The sequence below is a fragment of the Carettochelys insculpta genome, chromosome 2, assembly GCF_033958435.1.
Source record: "Carettochelys insculpta isolate YL-2023 chromosome 2, ASM3395843v1, whole genome shotgun sequence".
Lineage (NCBI taxonomy): Eukaryota > Metazoa > Chordata > Testudines > Carettochelyidae > Carettochelys > Carettochelys insculpta.
Genome location: NC_134138.1, coordinates 1,679,718 through 1,695,944, shown reverse-complemented (window position 1 = coordinate 1,695,944; position 16,227 = coordinate 1,679,718). Strand labels below are relative to the sequence as shown.

Below are 16,227 nucleotides of genomic sequence, written 5' to 3'. Positions count from 1 at the left end.
TCCAGGGCTCCCTGCCCAGATCTGGGCTCACCCCTGCAGGAGTTTTCTTAACCCTCAGCTCTGCCACTGCACATCCATGCTGCCTTGTCCAGCTCCTTTAATCTCGATTCAGTTTCCAGGTGCTGCTCTTCACAGCGGAGTTGCTGAGCGTGGTTGCAGGCTGTGATGAAGTGGGGGGAGTACATGTGTGAGTCAGGCTGGATGTGAGAGGCAAGGATGACCCTGGGGCTACAACTGGCAGGTAACACCTCTGCCCTGAACAAAGAGGAGGGAGGAGCCGAGCTGGGTTTTGGAATCGGGGGGGCGGCAGTTAGAGGCTAGGGAAAGAGGAGCTGGAAGGCAGCCAGCCTGAGGAGGGGGAAAGCTACACCCCAGAGGGGCACCCCTCGGGGTCCTCTCCCCAGGACGGGTTGGAAGGACTGTCTCTGACTGCTGTACTGTTGCTTCTGTGAGAAACTGGGCATCTGTTGCCTAATAAACCTCCTGTTGTACCTGCTGAGTGAGAGTCAATCCTGCCAGCAGACGGGGTGCAGTGCAGATGGACCCCTAAACCCCATCACACAGGCTCACAGGCCAATGCCCTCTGCACCCCACAATTCCTGGAAGAATCCTTCAGTGTGCCAGACTCCTTGCGGGTCACAAGCTCCCTGGGGTGAGGCGTTGGCCCCTCCGCCCTCCAGGACCAACTCCAACAGACTCCCAGGAGTAACCCCCTCAGGTGTGACGTCCCCTCTCAAGGACCACGACTACAGTTTCTCGGGTTCAGCTGTGGGTCCCTCTGCCTTGGGGAACTGCTCCTCACTGCCTGTCAGCACATATGGGCCTCGCTGGCCCCCCCTTCTTCCTCCTGGGACCCCGTCTCTTACTGCTGGATGCTCCATCGTCAGGGTGCAGTACATCCCACTACTGACACCAGTATGGTAGGGTTCGGGGTTCCCCAAGCTCTGCACCCCGTCTGCAGGCAGGAGTGACTCTCACTCAGCAGGAGAACAGCGGGTTCATTAGCCGACAGGACACAGCGTCGTACAGAGGAGTCAGTGCAGCCGGCAGAGACAGCCAGTCCCATCCATGCTGGGGAAAGGAGGCCCCGAAGGGCCCCCAGAGCTGGGGCCTTGCCCCCTCCTTTGTCTCTCTCTCTCCCAGCCCAGACTCACTGCTTCCCAACTCCCAGTTCCAATTCAAACCCCTCAGGCTCCATCTCCTCCTTTGTCTGCAGCCCAGAGGTGTCACCTGGTCACCAGGTTACCCTCAGCAGGAGACCCCCACCCTCTGTGAGCCACTCACACACACTCACTACATCACACAGGGTGGTTAATCGCTGGACTAAGTTGCCCAGGGAGGCTGTGGACTCTCCATTGCTGGAGACACCTCAGAGCAGGTTGGGCAGATGCCTGTCGGGGCTGGTGTGCTCAGGAGCTGGTCCTGCTGGGAGCGCAGGGGCTGGACTCGGGGACATCTCGAGGGCCCTTTCAGCGCCAGCGTTCTGTGGTTCTGTGCCACAGCACCGCTGCAGGGCCCTTGCTGGGGCGCAGCTGAGCTGCAGCGGGGCTGCGACAGGGTTCCCGGCTGCGGCTGCTCTGGCCCAGTGCTGCCTGTCTGCTCAGTGAGTTTCTCCCCGGCCAGCCGTGCAGTATGGCCTCGGGCCCGGGCTCCTGGGCTGGCACCTGCCCCGTTACGGACAGCCCTGGGACACAGAGGCTGCTTCCAGGCTGGCTGGGGGGCGGGCAGCTTCAGAGCACTCGGAACGGGAGGGGCGGGGGCGGCTTACTGCGAGGGCATCTGCTCCCAGGCAGTAGTGCCTGCAGTGTTATCTGTGTGCGCAGGCCCCCGGCTTCCTTCCAACAGCTCCCAGCGTGCCCTGCAGCTCCAGCGCCCAGAGGCAGGAGCCGCCCAGGCCAGCCAGTCTCAGCACCTGGCCCGCCAGCCAGCCAGCGGCCGGAACAGGACAGGAGATGGGGCCGCACTGCGAGCCCCCGGCGCCCTGTGAATCCAGAGTCGCTGCGGGGGGGTGAGTCCCGCTCCCCCTGCGTCCCTGGGGTGGAGCCTGCTGGCGGGGTGGGGGTGGTTAGGCCAAGGCATGTGCTGCTCAGGGTCTGTGCCACAGGGCACTGAGCACTCGTGGGCACTGCCTGGCATGTGCCACCATGGACGTGAGCACACACAGACATGTGGGCCCTGGCTGAGATGCACGCTCATGTGGGCACACATGCACTGCCAGACGCAAACCCTCGTGTGGGGGGCACCTGGCGCAACCCTCGTGTGGGGGGCACCTGGCGCAAACGCTCGTGTGGGGGGCACCTGGCGCAACCCTCGTGTGGGGGGGCACCTGGCAAAACCCTCGTGCGGGGGGCACCTGGCACAACCCTCGTGTGGGGGGCACCTGGCGCAAACGCTCATGTGGGGGGCACCTGGCACAAACGCTCGTGTGGGGGGGGCACCTGGCACAACCCTCGTGTGGGGGGCACCTGGCGCAAACCCTTGCACGGGGGCACCTGACGCATATCCCCGTGTGGGGGCACCTGGCACAAACCCTCCTGTGGGCACACCTGGCTCAAACCCTCCTGTGGGCACACCTGGCGCAAACCCTTGCACGGGCACACCTGGCGCACACAAACCCAGTGAACCTGGCGCTCTCAGTCCAGTGCTGCTGCACAGAACACTGCTACCCTGCACTGGGGAAACCCGGCCTGTCTACCCAGGGACCCCGAGCCCAGGGAGTGTGGCACAAGGAAGAGGCATGTGGGTGGTGTGGTGGATAGCGTGGGGTGTAGGTGGGGCAGTGCAGTGTGGGGTTGGGTGGTGCACTGTGTGGGGCAGAGTGGGGGTGTGCGGGGTGATGCAGTTTGTGGGGCAGAGCAGGTGAGAGCAGTGCAATGCAGTGTGCTGATGGGCTGATGCAGTGTTCAGGGAAGTGTAATGTGGAGTGGGACTGTGTGTGGATGGGGCAGTGCCGCACTGTATGTGCGGTAAAGTAAGGTGTGGGTGGGGCCATGTGTTGCACAGGATAGCGTTGTGTGGGGCAGTACAGTGTGTGGGTGGGGCAGTACAAAGTGGAGTCCAGTGCATGGGGCAGTGCAGTGTGTGGGGCACTCTGGGATGTGAGGCAAGGCAGTGCATGGGGGGGGGCAGTAAGGGGTGGAGCCCAGTCATGGGGCAGTACAGTATGTGGGGTCCAGTAGGGTTTGGGGCAGTACAGCATGTGGGTGGAGCAGTACGGGATGGAGCCCAGTGCATGAGGCAGTGCAGTGTTTGGGGCACTATAGAATGTTAGGCAGAGCAGTGCACTGTAGTGGCTGGGTGGGGCAGTGCAGTGTGTGGGGTGCTCTGGAGTGTGGGACAGTGCAATGTAGGGCAGAGTGTATGTGGCAATGCAGGATGTGGGGTACTGCGGAATGTGAGGCAGAGCAGTGCAGTGTAGGGCCCATTGCATGGGCCGGTGCAATGTGTGGGTGGGATGATGAGGGTGGAGCCGAGTGCATGGGGCAGTGCAGTATTTGGAGCACTGTGTGGTGAGGGGCAGAGCAGTTTCGTGTAGTGTGTGGGTGGGGCAGCACAGTGGGTGGGGCACTGTAGGCTGTGCAACAGTGCAGTGTGTGGAATGCCATGGGGTGTGGGGAAGTGCAGGGCAGTGTGTGGGTGGGGTGGTGCAGTGTGTTGGGTGCTGTGGGGTGTGGGGCAGTGCAGTGTGTGTGGGGTGTTGGGCAGTGCAGTTTGTGGGATGCTCTGGGGTATGGAGCAGTGCAGCACAGTGTGTGAGTGGAGTGGTGCAAGGGGCAGTGCAGGATGTGGAGCAGTGCAGTGCGTGGGGCACTGTGGGGTGTGGGACAGTGCAGCACAGTGTGTAGGTGGAGCAGTGCCATGCATGGGACGGTGTGGGGGCAGTGCAGTGTGTAGCACTGTGGGGTGTGGGGCAGTGCAGCGCGTGAGGCACTGTGGGGTGTGGGGCAGTACAGTGTGCGGGTGGGGTGGTACAGAGTGGAGCTGAGTGCATGGAGTAGCGCAGGACGGGCGGCAGTGCAGCGCATGAGGGGGTGTGGGGCAGTGCAGCACAGTGTGTGGGTGGGGCAGTGCAGTGTGGGATGATGTGGTGTGTGGGACAGTGCAGTGTGCGGGTAGGGAGGTGCAGGGTTGAGCTGAGTGCATGGGGCAGTGCAGGACGGGCGGCAGTGTAGTGCATGAGGTGCTGTGTGGTGTGGGGCAGCGCAGTGTGCGGGTGGGGCGGTGCAGAGTGGAGCTGAGCACACAGGGCAGTACAGGATGTGGAGCAGTGCAGCACCTGGGGCACTGTGGGGTGTGGGGCAGTGTAGCGCGTGAGGTGCTGTGGGGTGTGGGGCAGGGTGTGGGGCAGTGCAGTGTGCGGGTGGAGCGGTGCAGGGTGGAGCTGAGTGCATGGGGCAGTGCAGGACGGGCGGCAGTGTAGTGCATGAGGTGCTGTGTGGTGTGGGGCAGCGCAGTGTGCGGGTGGGGCGGTGCAGAGTGGAGCTGAGCACACAGGGCAGTACAGGATGTGGAGCAGTGCAGCACCTGGGGCACTGTGGGGTGTGGGGCAGTGTAGCGCGTGAGGTGCTGTGGGGTGTGGGGCAGGGTGTGGGGCAGTGCAGTGTGCGGGTGGAGCGGTGCAGGGTGGAGCTGAGTGCATGGGGCAGTGCAGGACGGGCGGCAGTGTAGTGCATGAGGTGCTGTGTGGTGTGGGGCAGCGCAGTGTGCGGGTGGGGCGGTGCAGAGTGGAGCTGAGCACACAGGGCAGTACAGGATGTGGAGCAGTGCAGCACCTGGGGCACTGTGGGGTGTGGGGCAGTGTAGCGCGTGAGGTGCTGTGGGGTGTGGGGCAGGGTGTGGGGCAGTGCAGTGTGCGGGTGGAGCGGTGCAGGGTGGAGCTGAGTGCATGGGGCAGTGCAGGACGTGGGGCAGTGCAATGTGTGGGGCAGTGCAGTGTGTGGGTGGGGCGGTGCATGGTGGGGCTGAGCACACAGGGCAGTGCAGGACGTGGGGCAGTGCAATGTGTGGGGCAGTGCAATGTGCGGGTGGGGCGGTGCAGGGTGGAGCCGAGTGCATGGGGCAGTGCAGGACGTGGGGCAGTGCAATGTGTGGGGTAGTGCAGTGTGCGGGTGGGGCGGTGCAGGGTGGAGCCGAGTGCACGGGGCAGTGCAGGACGTGGGTCAGTGCAATGTGTGGGGCAGTGCAGTGTGCGGGTGGGGTGGCACATGGTGGAGCCGAGTGCACGGGGCAGTGCAGGACGTGGTGCAGTGCAATGTGTGGGGCAGTGCAGGGTGGAGCCGAGCGCACGGGGCAGTGCAGGACGTAGGGCAGTGCAATGTGTGGGGCAGTGCAGGGTGGAGCCAAGCGCACGGGGCAGTGCAGTGTGCGGGTGGGGCAGTGCAGGGTGGAGCCGAGTGTACGGGGCAGTGCAGGACGTAGGGCAGTGCAATGTGTGGGGCAGTGCAGGGTGGAGCCAAGCGCACGGGGCAGTGCAGTGTGCGGGTGGGGCAGTGCAGGGTGGAGCCGAGTGCACGGGGCAGTGCAGTGTGCGGGTGGGGCAGTGCAGGGTGGAGCCGAGTGCATGGGGCAGTGCAGGACGTGGTGCAGTGCAATGTGTGGGGCAGTGCAGGGTGGAGCCAAGCGCATGGGGCAGTGCAGACCGGGGGGCAGTGCAGTGCATGCTGCGGCGATAAGCCGCACAGGCTGGTGCAGTGCCGGCTCAGGGACGGGAACACGTTTGGGGCCGACCCGTGGGGCTGCGCGCTCAGCTGGCTGCTGACACCGTGTTTGTCTCTTTTCCAGGCAAGCAGCTGGGAGGCGGGCGGTCCCAGCCCAGCTCAGAGGTAGGTCAGAGGTGCCCCCCTGGGCTGGGCCTGTCCCGCTGCTGCGCCAGCGTGTGCCCCCCAGAGACAAGCGAGATACGTGGCTTCCCCCAGCTGCTCTCCCGCTGGGGCTGGCGTGTCGCTCTGTCGATGCCCCCCACAAACACAGTGCAGGGGGCCCTTCTGGGAGCCCCACCCTCGTCCCTCCCTCCCCACCAGGCCACACAACAGGAGCTGCGCCCCACTGCACTGTCTGGGCCTGCCCCCAGCGGCTCTGTGCTGTGCCAGAGCCCAGCCCTGGCCACGTGTGCTGGGACCTGTGGGGCAGAGCCAGGTGCTGAAAGGGGCCCATTGTCCCAGCTGCTAACGAGCGAACAAAGTCACTTCAGGGGCCCTCGGTCCCAGCCCTTCATGCGGGGGAGGACACAGCCTCCCTCACAGCCACAGACCCCTGGCCACCCACTCCCCGCAGGGCACTGGCTGTGGGAGCAGGGCCGGGCAGCCGCTGCCTGGGGGGTCTCATGGTTAGTCCAACACCGGCCTGGCCCAGCAGGGGGCACTGTGGGGGGGCAGGGTGGGGCACTGGAGGGTGTTCTCCCTGTTACCTTAGCATTGACCTGCCCCAACAGGCATGGGGGGCGGGGCTCCCCATCACCATCTTGTCCCAGCAGGGGGCGCTGCAGAGAGAAGGGCGGGGTACTGCGGGGGCTCCCCATCACCCCATCACCACCCTGGCCCAGCAGGGGGCGCTGCAGGGAGAAGGGCGGGGCACTGCGGGGGCCCCCATCACCCCATCACCGCCCTGGCCCAGCAGGGGGCGCTGCAGGGAGAAGGGCGGGGCACTGGGGGGGCTCCCCATCACCGCCCTGGCCCAGCAGGGGGCGCTGCAGAGAGAAGGGCGGGGCACTGGGGGGGCTCCCCATCACCCCATCACCACCCTGGCCCAGCAGGGGGCGCTGCAGGGAGAAGGGCGGGGCACTGGGGGGGCTCCCCATCACCGCCCTGGCCCAGCAGGGGGCGCTGCAGAGAGAAGGGCGGGGCACTGCGGGGGCTCCCCATCACCCCATCACCGCCCTGGCCCAGCAGGGGGCGCTGCAGGGAGAAAGGCGGGGCACTGCGGGGGCTCCCCATCACCCCATCACCGCCTTGGCCCAGCAGGGGGCGCTGCAGGGAGAAGGGCGGGGCACTGGGGGGGCTCCCCATCACCGCCCTGGTCCAGCAGGGGGCGCTGCAGGGAGACGGGCGGGGCACTGGGGGGGCTCCCCATCACCCCATCACTGCCCTGGCCCAGCAGGGGGCGCTGCAGGGAGAAGGGCGGGGCACTGCGGGGGCTCCCCATCACCCCATCACCGCCCTGGCCCAGCAGGGGGCGCTGCAGGGAGACGGGCGGGGCACTGGGGGGGCTCCCCATCACCCCATCACTGCCCTGGCCCAGCAGGGGGCACTGCAGGGAGAAAGGCGGGGCACTGCGGGGGCTCCCCATCACCCCATCACCGCCTTGGCCCAGCAGGGGGCGCTGCAGGGAGAAGGGCGGGGCACTGGGGGGGCTCCCCATCACCGCCCTGGCCCAGCAGGGGGCGCTGCAGGGAGACGGGCGGGGCACTGGGGGGGCTCCCCATCACTGCCCTGGCCCAGCAGGGGGCGCTGCAGGGAGAAGGGCGGGGCACTGCGGGGGCTCCCCATCACCCCATCACCGCCCTGGCCCAGCAGGGGGCGCTGCAGGGAGAAGGGCGGGGCACTGGGGGGGCTCCCCATCACCCCATCACCGCCCTGGCCCAGCAGGGGGCGCTGCAGAGAGAAGGGCGGGGCACTGGGGGAGCTCCCCATCACCCCATCACCGCCCTGGCCCAGCAGGGGGCGCTGCAGAGAGAAGGGCGGGGTACTGCGGGGGCTCCCCATCACCCCATCACCGCCCTGGCCCAGCAGGGGGCGCTGCAGGGAGAAGGGCGGGGCACTGGGGGGGCTCCCCATCACCGCCCTGGCCCAGCAGGGGGCGCTGCAGAGAATGCCGGTGCGAGGCGCTGGGGGAGCCGGCTGGCCGGGGCGGCGGGAGCTGGGGCTTGGCCAGGGCCTGGCGGGTGCCCAGCTCAGCCTGACATGGCCCCTGAGCCTCGTCTCTGGTTTGTCGCCCGCAGAAGAGAAGGAAGAAGGGTGTGAAGCAGAACCCTGCTCACAGCCACCGGGAGCAGCTCCAGGGAGCCCGGGGGCTGTTGTGCAAGGAGCCTGTGAGGGCCAGCCCCCACGGTGCAGCCCACAAGCAGGTAGGAGTGGGGTGCTGTGGGGCATCAGGGGGCCTGAGTGGCATGGCTGGTCTCCCAGACCTGCTCAGCTCATTGGGGGGAGGCTCCAGACTGCTCCCCAAGGGTGTTCAGCAGTCCCTGGGCACCTGCCTGGGGTGGCAAGGGCTGGGGCAGGATCATTTGGGGTCCTTTAGAAGTGGGTGGGCCTGAACCCGCCTCCCTCCCTGGTTCTTCCGATAGGCCGACTTGTTCCCCTTGGGTGAGGAGGGAGGTGCTCTAAGCAGAGTAACCAGGGAGCAGATCTGGCCCTGCTCCTGTGACGAAGAATAGATCTCTGGACTGGCCACAGGGAGGGAGAGAGCAGTTTGCATGAGGCCGATAGCGCCTGTTCTTCCGCCTGGCTGGGGGCCAGCGATCTGCTGGGCAGGGCATATGAGAGCTGGCTGCTGCCTGGGGCTGCTCAATCATTCGGGGACGATGGTGTGTCATGGGGTTATGGGGTCCCCACGCACTGCCCCCCATCCGCAGGCAGGGGTGACTCTCACTCAGCAGGTAGAACAGGATGTTTATGAGGCAACAGAGGCCCAGCTCAGCACTGAAGAGTCAGTGCAGCTGGCAGAGACAGTCATTCCAACCCGTCCTGGGGAGAGGAGCCTGAGGGGTGCCCCTCTGGGGTGCAGCTTCCCCCCTCGCCAGGCTGGCTGCCTTCCAGCTCCCTCTCCCCCAGCTTCTAACTGCCGCTTCCAATTCAAACCCCACTCGCCTCCTCCCTGCTCTGTGTTCACGGCAGAGGTGTCACCTGCCAGCCTAGGTTACAGCCCCAGGGTCATCCTTAGCCGCTGGGAGCTGCTCTGCTTGTCACACACATCCAGCCTGAGTCTCACACATGCCCCCCCACACCATTACAGGGTGCTGAGGGAAAAACACTGTCCCCAGCCCCCCACTGCGTGGCACCCTCAGCCTGACAGCCCTGCCTGAAATACACCCAGCCACTGCCAGACAGCCCCTGCCTGAAATACACCCGGACACCACCTGACAGCTCCTGCCTAAAATACACCCAGCCGCTGCCAGACAGCCCCTGCCTGAAATACACCTGGACACCACCTGACAGCCCCTGCCTGAAATACACCCAGCCACTGCAAGAAAGCCCCCTCCTGAAACACACACAGCCACTGCCTGGGAACCCCACCTGAAATACACCCAGCCACTGCCGGAGAGCCCTCACCTGAAATACACCCAGACACTACCTGACAGCCCCCATCTGAGATACACCCGGACACCACCTGACAGTCCCCATCTGAGATACACCCGGACACCGCCTGACAGTCCCCGCCTGAGATGCACCCGGACATGGCCAGACAGCCCCGCCCGAGATACACAAGGACACCGCTGGACAGCCCCCACCCGAGATACACCCGGACACTGCCTGCCAGCCCCTGCCCAAGATACATCCACACACTGCCTAACAGCCCCACCTGAGATACAACCATACAGTGCCTGACAGCACGCCTGAGATACTCCTGCACACTGCTGGACAGCCCCGCCTGAGATGCACCCGGACACCACCTGACAGTGCCATCTGAGATACACCCAGACACGGCCAGACAGCCCCGCCTGAGATACAGCTGGACAGCACCTGACAGCCCTGCCTGAGGTACACTGGGACACCGCTGGGCAGCCCTGCCTGAGATACACCTGGACGTGGCTGGACAGCCCCCCCACCTCCCCAAGATACATCTGGACAGCGTCTGACAGCCCCCGTCTGAGACATACTCAGACATTGCCTGGCCGCACTGCCCGATATAAACCCGTACACTGCTGGACAGCCCTGCCTGAGATACACCTGGACACTGCCTGACAGTGCCACGGGAGATACACCTGGAGAGTGCCTGACAGCCCCGCCTGAGTTACACCCAGACACTGCTGGGCAGCCCCACCTGAGATACACCTGGACACCGCTGGACAGCCCCACCCCAAGATACATCTGGACAGCAGCTGATATCCCCCATCTGAGACATACCCAGACAGTGCCTGGCGGCCCCGCCTGAAATACACTCGTACACCGTCGGACAGCCCCGCTTGACATACACCTAGATACTGCCTGACAGCGTCACCTGAGATACACCCAGACAGCCCTGCCTGAGATACACCCGGACAGCACCTGACAGCGCTGCCTGAGATACACCCAGACACTGGCAGACAGCGCTGCCTGAGATACACCCAGACAGCACCGGACAGCCCCACCTGAGATACACGCGGACACCGCCGGACAGCCCTGCCTGAGATACACCCAGACAAACCCTGCCTGAGATACTCCCAGATGCCATTGGACAGCCCCGCCAGAGATACACCCGGATGCCGTTGGACAGCCCCGCCTGAGATACACCCAGACACCATCGGACAGTGCAGTCTGAGATACACCCAGACAGCGTCGGACAGCCCCACCTGAGATACACGCGGACACCGCCAGACAGCTCCGCCTGAGATACATGCGGACACTGCCGGACAGCCCCGCCTGAGATACACCCGGAAAAACCCTGCCTGAGATACTCCCAGATGCCATTGGACAGCCCCGCCAGAGATACACCTGGATGCCGTTGGACAGGCCCGCCTGAGATACACCCAGACACCATCGGACAGTGCAGTCTGAGATACACCCAGACAGCGCCGGACAGTCCCATCTGAGATACATGCAGACAGCCCCGCCTGAGATACACCCGGACACTGGCGGACAGCCCCGCCTGAGATACACCCGGACAACGCCTGACAGCCCCGCCTGAGATACACCCGGACACTGGCGGACAGCCCCGCCTGAGATACACCCGGACAACGCCTGACAGCCCCGCCTGAGATACACCCGGACAGCGCCTGACAGCCCCGCCTGAGATACACCCGGACAGCGCCTGACAGCTCCGCCTGAGATACACCCAGATGGCCCCACCTGACAGCCCCGCCTGCGATACACCCGGACAGCGCCTGACAGCTCCGCCTGAGACACACCCGGACGGCGCCTGAGATACACCCGGACGGCGCCGCCCTCCCTCCGTCAGCGCCGCCCCCGCGGAGGGCCACGCCCCCGGGCCACACGCCCCGCCAGCCGGGCGCACGGCGCGGCGCAGGGCGGGGAGCGCAGCGTGCAGTGCGGTGCGGTGCAGTGTCCGTGCAGTGCAGTGCCCGTGCAGTGCCGTGGCGCGGCGCGGCGCTGAGAGCGAGGCGCAGCCCGGCCCCATGAGCTGCGCGGCCGCGGCGGGGCGGGACCCGAACCCGGAGGCGGTGAGCGGGGGCGGCGAGGTGGGCAGCCCGGAGGGGGCTGCGCTGACGCTGGCGCTGGGCGCGGGCCCGGATCGGGGCCCCTTCCCGGCTCGCCTCTGATTGGCTGCCGAGCCCGTGTCCAAGGCAACAGAGCGGAGTGAGGCGCTCAGCGGCTGGGGCGGAGATGCCCCCCCCCGCCCGCTCCCGGGGCTCGCCGGGGCCTGAGCGCACCTGCGGCCGGGCGGAGGGCAGGTGCGCGGGGCGGGGGCGGGAGCGGGAGCGGGGCCTTGGCGGGGGGCTGCCAGTGGCTGGGGAGCTCAGTGGGGCGCTGGGGGTGCTGGGGGTGGCTGGGGAGGTCAGTGGAGCGCTGGGGGTGAGGTGGGGGGGCTGCCAGTGGCTGGGGAGCTCAGTGGCGCACGGGGGTGGGGGGGCTGCTGGTGGCCGGGGAGGTCAGTGGAGCGCTGGGGGTGGATTGGGGGGGCTGCTAGTGGCTGGGGAGCTCAGTGGGGTGCTGGGGGTGAGGTGGGGGGGGCTGCCAGTGGGTGGGGAGCTCAGTGGGGCGCTGGTGGTGAGGCGGGGGGGCTGCCAGTGGCTGGGGGTGGGGGTGCTGGGGGTGGTCGGGGAGGTCAGTGGAGCGCTGGGGGTGAGGTGGGGGGGCTGCCAGTGGCTGGGGAGCTCAGTGGGGTGCTGGGGGTGGGGGTGGCCAGGGAGGTCAGTGGAGCGCTGGGGTTGGGGAGGGGGGGGCTGACAGTGGCTGGGGAGCTCAGTGGGGTGCTGGGGGTTTGGCAGGGATGGGGGAGGTGCTGTGGCTCTGAGTAGACCCAGAGGTGCCTGTGCCCCAGGGGTTGGTTGGGATGTGGGAGGCTGGGGGGTTCAGTAGGGGGGGTGCTGGGAGGCCCAAGTCCTTGGGAAGGGCCTAGAAGATGGAGGGAGAGACTGCGGGCTGTAGGATCTTGGCAGGGATAGTGAAGCTCAGGGTCCCATCCTCTGCTGGGGGGCCAAGCAGCTGGGCTGTGGGATTGCAGCATCTGCCCCCAGGGTCTGGGGGGTGGCTGGGCCTGGAGGGTGCCTAGGTGTAGTAAGTGAGGCCAGGAGGTGGGCCTGGCTATGCAGCCCCCCGCGCCGGGGTTGCTGCACTTATCCTTGTCCCTAGACTCCAGCCTGGGTTCCCCCTGTGTTTCCCTGGTGGTCGCCGGGCCCTGGCTGTGAGCTGCGTCTGCTGGGCACAGAGCCGGCATCCCGGCCTGACGTGGGGATTGGGGCCTGCACCACTGGCTGCACGCTAGGACGGGCTGCAGGCCTGGGGGAGCCCCTGCCCCTGCCCCAGGGAGGGTGTGCGGCTGTGCTGGCGCCTAGGTGTGGGTGTTCCCAGCGAGACGAGTGCTGGAGCACGCCCGGGAAGTGCTGCTGCAGGTGCCCATGGGAACGCCTGGGCGTGCGTGGGGGTGGGGATGGCAAGGGGCAGGTGGGCTGCGTAGGGACACAGTGGGTGCATGGGGGTGTGGGTCGGTCTGCGGCAAGGTGATTTGAATAACTAGCTTCAGTCCGTGGTTCTTTTGTGTGATTGAAATCGAGTTACTTAAAAAGCAAGGCCGACTGTGCTGAGGTGGACTTCGTTTTGGACTCGCCCCCCAGAGCTGACGGGCACGGCTGTGTCTGGGGTCTCCTGAGAAGGCTGAGTTGGGCTGAAGTAGAACTGGGAGCAGGCTTACGGCGTCGCCAATATGGTCTGTGACAACGACGTGCCATGTGTTAAGGGTCAGGGAATATCTCCCTCCTTTGGTTCAGCCACAGCTCGAATCCTGCAGGCAGGTGCGGGCATCTCGGCTCGGATGAGAGGTCCTGGCGCTGGGAAAAAGTGGTTTGGAAAAGGGGCAGCAGAAATGACCAGGGGTTTGGAGCAGGTGCCCGATGAAGAGAGGTTAGGGAGACGGGGCCGGAGGAGACAAAGTGGGCTATGAACGAGGTCTATAAATGGCGACAGGTGTGCAGAAGGTGCGTAAGGAAAAGTTATTGAGGTGTTCCCATAACACGAGCTTGGGGTCACCATCCCAATGGGCAGCAGGGTTAAACCTAACCAAGGGAAGTTCCTCTTCCTGCAGCGCACGGTTGGCCCGTGGAACTCCTCGCCACAGGAGCGTGTGTGGACCCAGATCAGTTCCTGGAAGTGGGTCCTTCAGTGGCTCTTCGCCAGGGTGGGGGTAGGAACGGTGCCTCTCTTTGTCAGAGGCCGGAACTGTGGGAGGGACGACTCCGCCTGCCCGTGCCCTTCTCTCTCTGTGGGGCACTGGGCAGTGGCTGCTGCCGGCAGACAGGACTGGGCCGGAAGGACCTTGGGTCTGTCCCAGTGTGGCCGGTCTTATGTTCTAATGAAATCTCAGGCAGTGGCAGCTGGCAGCTCTTGGTTTCTCTGACTGCCGCTCTCTGTCCTGTGCACCCAAGTGCTGGGCTCTCACTGCGGGCGAGCCATAAGGGGTAGCGAAGCTTTTCCCCTCTAGCAACGCCAGCGCAGCAAACAGCGTGGGAACTGACTTGTCAAACCACACTTGTATGGAAAGGCCTAGAGAGAGTCTGGCAGACTGAGGAATTACAAGGTGAATTATGCACCTTACTGACCAGCTGACCCCCTCCGCCATCTCCACCTCTGTACCCGAGTCATTTTCTCCCAACGAGCAACTTCCCTGTGATTTAGCCTTGCAGCCAGGCCCTTCCTGCACTGCTCACACTGGACACAATTTTCCTGTTTGTGCCCAGGGAACGACTTTCTTCCAGATATTCCCACTTAGGGTCTGTTTAATGCCCAGAAGTCAGGACAGTTTTTCTGTGGCGAGAGTGTGGAGGACATCGGAAGCTGTGTGTGCTGAGTAACACCTTCCTTTTTTGATTGCCAGTGCACTTCACTGTTCCCTTCTGTACTGCCTCCGTCCTTTCCTAGGTATTGCCTCTCTGTTTTTCGGACAATGTCTTAACTAATTCCTCTGCTGTGCTTGGCCAAGTTCAACCATCACCCAAGCACAGAACACAAGCAATCTTGTCCAGCCTGTGTGCTCTTCGCACACGTTAATTTTTAGTCTGTGGAAAAACAGAAATTGAAAGCCCAGGACTTTTGAGACCCAAGAGCTGGCAATTAGGCTGGCCGGACGGGAACGATTCATTCATTTTTGTGAGACTGTGGGTGCAGGTGTAGCTTCTCTCTGAGGAAATTTAATTGTAAATTTTCGAATGAGAAATGTAGCATTTATTGGTGATTTAAAACATTAACAAATCCAATTTAAATTATATCCCATTTTTAAATTTAAAAATCATCAGTTTTTATCCCCCCGTGCTGTGTAGGGGTGCAGTGGGCCTGGCGATGTGTGGCAGTTGGGGGGCATTTGGGTCCAGTGGGTGGAGGGGCTGTGCAGGGGGGCGTTGACTGCATGGGGGCTTTGTAGAGATGCATCACGTGCAGGGGGCGCAGTGGAGCCATGGGGGGGCAGAGCAGATGCAGTGAGGCCGTGGGGGGGGTGCAGCGGGTGCAGTGGGACCGTGGGGGGGGGTGCAGCAGGTGCAGTGGGGCTGTATGGGAGCACAGTGGGGCTGTGTGGGGGTGCAGCGGGTTCTGTGGGGGATGCAGCGGGTGTAGTGGGGCTGTGTGGGCGCACAGTGGGACTGTGGGGGGGTGCAGTGGGTGCACTGGGGCTGTATGGGGGCACAGCGGGTGCAGTGGGGCTGTGGGGTATCACAGTGGGGCTGTTGGGGGCACAGCAGGTGCAGTGGGGCTGTGTGGGAGCACAGTGGGCTATGTGGGGGTGCAGTGGAGCTGTGGGGGGTACAGGGGGTGCAGTGGCGCTGTGGGGGAGCACAGTGGCGCTGTGGGGGGATACAGGGGGTGCTGGGTGAGAGCACAGTGGGGCTGTGTGGGGGCGCTGTGGGGGAGCACAGTGGCACTGTGGGGGGGTGCAGCAGGTGCAGTGAGAGCGCAATGGGGCGTGGGGGCACAGCGGGTGCAGCAGGTGCTGTGGGGGGTGCAGTGGGGCTGTGGGGGGGTACAGGGGGTGCTGGGTGAGAGCACAGTGGGCTGTGTGGGGGTGCAGTGGGTACAGGGGGTGCTGGGTGAGAGCACAGTGGGGCTATGTGGGGGCATAGTGGGTGCAGTGGCGCTGTGGGGGAGCACAGTGGCACTGTGGGGGGGTGCAGCAGGTGCAGTGAGAGCACAATGGGGCGTGGGGGGCACAGTGGGTGCAGTGGGGTATCACAGTGGGGCTGTTGGGGGCACAGCAGGTGCAGTGGGGCTGTGGATGGGTGCAGCGGGTGCTGTGTGGGGGTGCAGCGGGTGCAGTGGGGCTGTGTGGGAGCGCAGTGGGGCTGTGGGGGTACAGGGGGTGCAGTGGTGCTGTGGGGGAGCACAGTGGCGCTGTGGGGGGGTACAGGGGGTGCTGGGTGAGAGCACAGTGGGGCTGTGTGGGGGCGCTGTGGGGGAGCACAGTGGCGCTGTGGGGGGGTGCAGCAGGTGCAGTGAGAGCGCAATGGGGCGTGGGGGGCACAGTGAGTGCAGTGGGGTATCAGAGTGGGGCTGTTGGGGGTGCAGCAGGTGCTGTGTGGGGGTGCAGCAGGTGCAGTGGGGCTGTGTGGGAGCACAGTGGGCTGTGGGGGGTGCAGTGGGGCTGTGGGGGGGTACAGGGGGTGCTGGGTGAGAGCACAGTGGGGCTGTGTGGGGGCGCAGTGGCGCTGTGGGGGAGCACAGTGGCGCTGTGGGAGGGTGCAGCAGGTGCAGTGAGAGCGCAATGGGGTGTGGGGGGTGCTGTGGGGGGTGCAGGAGGTGCTGGGGGGTGCAGTGGGGCTGTGGGGGGTACAGGGGGTGCTGGGTGAGAGCACAGTGGGGCTGTGTGGGGGCGCAGTGGGTGCAGTGGCGCTGTGGGGGGGTGCAGCAGGTGCAGTGAGAGCGCAATGGG

General features: G+C 65.1%; 1 protein-coding gene across 2 annotated transcripts in view; it reads left to right on the top strand.

Moving 5' to 3' along the window:
* Positions 1-7,940: 7,940 nt before the first annotated feature.
* The window catches only part of PLEC (plectin), a 141,799-nt gene continuing 133,512 nt past the window's right edge, over positions 7,941-16,227 (top strand). For both annotated transcript variants that reach the window (XM_074986409.1, XM_074986407.1), the window contains exon 1: positions 7,941-8,062. The gene's annotated coding sequence lies outside the window, so the exon portion shown is untranslated. The remainder of the gene's footprint in view (positions 8,063-16,227) is intronic.